Source organism: Neophocaena asiaeorientalis, unplaced genomic scaffold (genome assembly GCF_003031525.2).
Source record: "Neophocaena asiaeorientalis asiaeorientalis breed wild unplaced genomic scaffold, Neophocaena_asiaeorientalis_V1.1 scaffold150, whole genome shotgun sequence".
Taxonomy (NCBI): Eukaryota; Metazoa; Chordata; class Mammalia; order Artiodactyla; family Phocoenidae; genus Neophocaena; species Neophocaena asiaeorientalis.
The window spans coordinates 19,735,627-19,743,310 of NW_020176571.1; positions in this window are offsets into that span (position 1 = coordinate 19,735,627).

Sequence of the window (7,684 nt, forward strand, 5' to 3'; positions counted from 1 at the left end):
TTACAGATGACTACCTTCTTGCTGTGTCCACACATGGTGGAAAAAGAGGCAGCAAGCTCTCTGGTGTCACTTTCGTAAAGAACACTAATGCTATCAGATTAGGGCCCCACCCCATGACCTCCTAAATGCAGTTACCTCTCAAAGGTTCCATCACCAAATACCGTCACATTGGTAATTTGGACTTCAACATATGAATTTTGGTGGTACATAATTTGGTCCATAGCAGTACGTATATGATACATGATTAACTTCCAAATTACCCTGGTTGGCATTATTTTAATGTGTGTAACCAAGAGAAATATTGTCTCTTTTGGGGATTGACGCTGAGTTGCAGGATCCATAGTAATGAACTTCCTTATATAGCTATTATTATACCGCCTAGACATTTTAATCACAATTATGTGTAAATGTGTGTTATTGTTTATCTGTTAACATTGACATCTTAGAGAATAGCCACAACTTGCTACTACAGATACCATGGATTCAATAGCAGAGACCAAAAACAGAGTTGGTCTTCTCTACTTCCAGCCTGGCCTTTCTATACCCTTTCTCTTGGCCCATCACAAGTCCCCCCTCATTCCTTTCTTCTCTCTCTTCACAAAACCTGTCAAAATTTCCTTTCTGAAAAAGACTGTAGTAACAATAATTTACACAATTTTAAGGATTTAACCAAATTACCTTTTCATTCACAAAATTTGCTTTTTTGTTTTTTTTTTTTTTTTTTTTCGGTACACGGGCCTCTCACTGTTGTGGCCTCTCCCATTGCGGAGCACAGGCTCCGGATGCGCAGGCTCAGCAGCCATGGCTCACGGGCCCAGCCGCTTGGCGGCATGTGGGATTTTCCTGGACCGGGGCACGAACCCGTGTCCCCTGCATTGGCAGGCGGACTCTCAACCACTGCGCAACCAGGGAAGCCCACAAAATTTGCTTTTTAAGCCTGAAATTTTAGGCATTAATGAGCAGACAAAAGGAGGGTTCGGAAAAACGAAGGACCAGTCCAAGTGCACTTAAAAATCAGATACAGATGACCTCTAGTCCTGTATGGACCTGGTTAGCATGGTATTTCCTACCTTCCTTCCATCTCTGAACCCTTAGGCTGTGCACATATATGATGTGCTGCTGCTGCTGGTTGATCTTCAGGCACCTGTGACCTATTCCCGCTCTCTCTGTCCAACTTAAGAGCCAGGAAAGGGGAAGGAAGAAGACATTTCAGCATGGAGGAGGGGAGAGGACAAGTGGCCGAGCACCTCACCAATTCCTAAGCTCAAGTTAGATCTTCATTCTCCTGTTGCCCTTTGGAAATACAGTGGGTAACACATGTGGCTTGTGTATAGAGAAAATTCTCAGAGGACAAGCTATGAAAAGATGTTGAAGTCCAAACTCAGCTTCAAAGTAGTGCTCACATCTTTTCTTTTTTTTCCTCCCAGCACCATCCCTCTCTTCTAAGGGTTTCTCGTCTGCTTTTTTCTCCTGGTCATGAGGTTTTTTCATTTGCTGCTGACAACATAAACTATGAATTTAGTAAGGGTTTGGTTTAACTTTGGAGTAAAGCTAAAGCGCAGCTGCTTCCTTTCTCTTGTGCCTTTTCCTCCTCCCCATCATTTTTTCCTATAAGTTTGGACATTTTCTATTTTAAAAATTTAGCCAAATATCTGTATTTTACAATCAAAACTGTTTTTTGAAAACATCAGTCTCATTTTTCTTTGTTAAAGAACTGACATGCCTGAAAGTTCTAGGACTCTAGCCACTCACTGCTACATATTATTAAGAAAAATGATTGTTGGACTGTTTTGAATGGGAGTGTAGCTGTGGAATTTTTTTTTCTTTCCCCTGCACACACCTCAGGAAGGAAAATACAGAAACACCCTTTTGACTACTCTCATGAGAAGTACTCCTTAAGCCCAGAATAACTCCAAACAAGTAAAACCTTTGTGTTTAGCATAGAGTGGATCTGGAGGAGAAGAGGATGTAGAGAAAGACACAGAGCGTTGGGCTCTTCTCACAAAGAAATTCTGTGCGTTTAGTCTCTGTGCTTTTAGTGTCTCTAAAAGCTGTTTATTGAGGGGAGGGGTGGTAGAAAATGTACCCATTACAGGGGTTGTTTGAATCTCTAAATCTGACTTCAGTTTCTAAGGTGAATGACCTGTGTAAATAAAATTGAAATTACCTCAGGTTTCTTTTTGCAATATTCTTCTCTCTTTTTTTTGCCCATGGTTGGCCTTCCAGTTTGGGTTGTGCTTATAAGTAAAGCACCAGGTGTGTAGACAGTAAATAGTTCCAGAGTGGACTGGGGCTTTTTATACTCTCAGATTCATCAACTCACAACACCTCAGTGGAAACCAATCTTCATTTGGGGAAGCAAAATACATTTTTGATATTAGTCCCATGGAACAATGGACTCTATTCACCATGGAATTCCCACATTTTCAACTATTACAAGTTTTCTAACTTCTTGCCTTGTCGTTATTTCTGATTCAATCTGTCTAAAACCGAATTTATCAGCCCCCTCTGGTCCCTCACTGAATTTGTTGAAGAAAAAATTGGGTGTTTTCTTCTAGGCACTGGGCTAGGTGCTTGGACTACAGTGGTGAAGAGGCAGTAATTCTCAGCCCTTATGGAACTTCCATTTGAGCAGGAGAGGTCAGATAGTTAACAATAATGATCTTAATGACAATAATTTCAATGGAGACAAATGCTATGAAGGAGGTGCACAGGTACTATGAGTGAGTTTAACTGGAGCAATCTGTCCTAATCTGGGGGATCAGGAAAAGTTCATTAAGGAAGACGTGTCCAGGCTGAGCTCTAAAGATGCTTAGATATTCACTATGGGGTACTGTGTCTCCAGGGGAATCAATAGCTTTGGAAAGTGGTTGTGAGGAAGCATGTGTTAAAGAAATTGAGCAAAAGCTATGGTTTCTGGAATAGAGAATGAAGGGAGAGTGATGTAAAATTTAGTCTGGTGAGGTAGGCTTGGAGCATGAAGGCCTTTGAGTCACCTGGGAGATTTAGAATTTTGTTCTAAGAGTAGTAAAAAGCCATAGAAAGATTTGAACCAGGAGAATCACTTAAATAGAATAAACTAGAATAACTGACTGCTGTCAGGAGAATGGAAGCAAACTCTGGTAGTTAAGATTTTTGTTCATCTAGCACACTTCTTGCCCTCCACTTCTGGTAACAGTACACCTCTCCTTGTTTTTGGTTTTTCTTTTTTTTGGCTGCAACGTGGCTTGTGGGATTTTAGTTCCCCGACCAGAGATCGAACCCAGGTCCCCTGTAGTGGAAGAAAGGAGTCTTAACCACTGGACTGCCAGGGAAGTCCTAGCACCCCTCTGCTTGTGGAGAACCCCTTCCATGTGATTTGGGTAAGGTTTGACTCCCTCATCCCCCATCACAGGGATGGGCACATAATCCATCTAAATGTAACGAATCAGAGTTTCCTGTTCTCTTGGCCTCAGGGTTTGGTTCAGCAGTGGGCAATGACCCAAGTCAGACTAATTAACATCCTCTCCAGGACGTCTGCTCAAATTCTCAGGAAAGAGATAAACCCTGTCTCTCTGGGATTGTCAGTGGCCATGGCTCACGGGCCCAGCCGCTCTGCGGCATGTGGGATCCTCCTGGACCGGGGCATGAACCCGTGTCCCCTGCATCGGCAGGCGGACTCCCAACCACTGCGCCACCAGGGAAAATCCCCAAGATTTGTTAATTCACTCTCCTGTTAATGAATGAATATTTGAATTGTTTCTAGTTTTGGACTTTTAGAAATAAAGGTGCTATATACTTGCCACGCACAGGTCTTTGTGTGAACACAGTTTTTATTTTTCTTGAATAAATCCCTAAGATTTGCATTGCTGGGTCATATGGTAAGAGTATGTTTGTCTAACGTTATAAGTGTTGCTAGTGTTTTCCAAATGCCTACACCTCCGGCAATTTATGAGAGGCCCAGTTACTTCCACATTCTTGTCCATACTTGATATTTTTATTCTTTCTAATTTTAGCTATCTTAGTGCATGTGTGGTGGTATTTCATTGTGGTTTAATTTGCATTTTCCTGATGATTAATGATGAGCATTTTGCTATTTTTTTTTATTTGCCATTATTAAATGAGGCGCTTATTTGCTATTTGTAGGTATACTTTGGAGAAGCATCTATTCAAATTCTTTATTTTTTAAAAAACACCTTTTTATTTTGAAATAATTATAGGCTCATAGGAAGTTGCAAAAATAGTCCAATGAGTCTGACATGCACTTCTCCCAGCTTTCCAATAGTGACATGTTATGTAGCTTGTAGTACAGTATCAACACCAGGAAATTTACATTGATATTACTGTTAACAGACTTTATTCAGTTTTATCTTTAATAAACCTGCATTTTTTTGGTATGTGGATGTGTGTGTGTGTTCTATGCATTTTTATCCTACGCAAAGATTTGTGCAGTTACTACAACAATCAAGATACAGAATTGTCTATTACCACAAAATGACTCTCTCATGCATACCCCATCACACAATCCATCCCATCCTTTGTCCCTATCCTTTAGTACCAGTGTTTGTTTTCTATCGCTATGATTTTATCACTTTGAGAATAAATAGGATCATATAGTATGCCGCCTTTTGAGAGTGGCTCTTTCACTCAGCATAATTCCCTTGAGATTTACTCACATTGTTGTGTCTATCAGTAGTTTGTTCCTTTTTATTGCTGTGTAGTATTCCATCGTATGATAGACGTATCAGAGTTTTAACACTTACTCATCGAAAGACATTTGAGTTGTTCTAGTTTTCGGCTATTTATAAAGCTGCTGTGAACATTCATGTACAGATTTTTATGTAAACACAGGTTTTTATTTTTTTTGGATAAATGCTCAACAGTGCAATTTCTGGGTTGTATGGTAAATGCATGTTTAATTTCACAAAAAGGTGCCAAACTATTTCCCAGAATGGCAGTACCATTTTGCATTCCTGCTAGCAAGGTATAGGAAATCCAGTTTCTCTGCATTTTTGCCAGTATTTGGTATTGCCACTTTTCTTTCCTTCCTTCCTTCCTTCTTTCTTTGTTTTAGCTGGTTTAATAGGTGTGTAGTGATATTGCCTATGTTTTTAATTGGGTTGTCTTCTTATTATTGACTTAAAAGTATTCTTTATACATTCTGAATGTATGTCTTTTATGAAATACATATTTTTCCAACACTTCTCCCAGTTTGTGGTTTGCCTAATTTACTTTCTTAACATCTTTTAAAGAGCAAACATTTTTAATTTTGATAAAGTCCAATTAATCAATTTTAAAATTCTATTTTTCATGATTTTTTCTGTCATATCTAAGAAATCTTTGCTTAATCCAGGGTCAAATAATATTCTCCTATTTTTTTCTTATACTCATATAGTCTTTGCTTTTATCCATAGGTCTGTGATCCATTTTGAGTTTATTTTGATATATGCTATGAAGTAAGGGTTGAGGTTTGCTTTCTTTTCATGTGGATATCCAGTTGTTTCAATGCCATTTGTTAAAGAGCTTATCCTTTCCATACATAATTACTTTGGAAACTTTGTCCAAAATTGACCATATATGTGTGGGTCAGTTTCTGGACTTTCTGTTCTGTTTCATTGATCTGTATGTTTATTCTTATGCCAATACCACACTGTCTTGATTATTCTAGCTTTATAGTATGTCTTAAAATCATGTAGAAAAAGCAACTTTGTTGTTCTCTTCAAAATTGTCTTGGCCTATCTAGTTCCTTTGCATTTCTATATAAATCAGCTAGGATTTTAACTGAGACTTCATTAAATTTATTAATCAATTTGGGGAGACTTGACATCTCAGCGATATTGTGTCTTCCACCCCATGAACATGATATGTCCCTCCATTTATTTAGATCTTCTTTAATTTTTCTAAACAATATTATGTAGTAGTCTTTCACAATATTTGTTAAGTTGATTCCTAAGTAGTTTGTATTTCTTAATGCTGTTTTAAATATTATTTAAAAATATTAAGTTCCAAATCGTTCATTGCTAATATGTAGCAGTTGATATTTTACATGTATTCTGTGACATTACTAAACTCCCTTATGAATTCTAGTAGTTTTTTTTTTTTTAGATTTCTTAAGATTTTCTACATAAGTAATCATACTGTCATAAAAACACTTCTCTTTACCTTTTCCTATCTGTAGACTTTTTGTTTCTTTTGCTTTCCTGATTGTATGGGCTAGGACATTCATACAATATTAGATAGGAGTGGTGAGAGCAGATGTCATTGCCTTTTTCCAGATCCATCTGCTGAATTTGGATTGCTATTACTTTATTAAAGAATTTTACACTAATGTTCATTCGGCGTATTAGTTAGTCATTTCTTTTAATACTTTTGGTTTTGGTTTCGGGGTAATGCTGACCTTATAAAATGAGTTGGGAAGTGCTCTCTCCTCCTCTGTTTTCTGAAAGACCTTAGGTAGGATTGATATTATTACTTCACCAGTAAAGCCATCTGGATCTGGCATTTTCTTTCTGGGAAGGCTTTCAATTATAAATTCAATTCCTAGATTAGAGTTATACCTACTCAGATTTTCTGTTTCATTTTGAGCCAGTTTTGGTAATATGAGTCTTTCAAGGAATTTGTCCATTTCATATAAGTTTTTTATTGTCAAAAGTTTTGTGTCATTTTCCTATTACCTTTTTAATGTCTGTACGCTCTGTAGTGAGTCCTGTTTTGTTTCTGATACAGTTTATTTCTGTATTCTCTGTTACTTTCCTGATCAACTGAGCAAGAGGTTCATAAAATTTATTTTTCTTGTCAAATACCATATTTTCCCAATTTGTAGTCTCTATTTCATTGACTTTCCCTATTGTTTATTTTCTATTTTATTGATTTGATTTTTCCTCTTGTTTCCTTTTACTATAGTTTTAATTGATATTCTTTTTCTTGCTTCATAAGATTGGAGCTTACAACATTGTCTTGGACCTTTCTTCTGTTCTATAAATTTTAAGTTATGTATTTCCCTCCAAGCACTGCATTGTTGGCATCACACGATTTAAAAAAATCGAAATATAATTCATGTACCCTAGAATTTACTCTTTTGAGGCATGTACAATAAATCGGTAGTTTTTAGTATATTTACAAGGTTGTACAACCCTCACCACAGTCTAATTCCAGAATATTTCATCACTCCAAGAAGAATCCCTATACCAATTAGCAGTCACTTTCGATCCCACCTTTCCTCCAGCCACTGGCAACCATTAATCAATTGGACAACATTTTGTTTACTGTTCATCAGTTGATGTACATTTTGATTGTACCCTCTTTTTGGCTTCTATGAATAATGCTTCTCTGAACATTCGTGTACAAGTTTTTGTTTGAACATATGTTTTCAGTTCTCCTGGGTATATACCCAGGAGTGGAATTGCTGAGTCATATGATAACTCTACGTTTAGCTTCTTGAGGAGCCACCAAACTGCTTTCCACAGTGCCTGCACCATTTTGCATTTCCACCAGCTCAGTTTATCCACATTCTCTCTAAATTTGTTATTTACATTTTTTATTATATCCATCCTAGTGTGTATGAAGTGATATCACACTGTGGTTTTTTGTTTGTTTGTTTCTGTTTTTCAGGTCATCTTTATTTTTACTGATTTTCTGTGTTCTTTCAATTGTGTGTTCACATTGTGGTTTTTTTTTTTTTTTTTTTTTGGGGAACCGGGGCCCT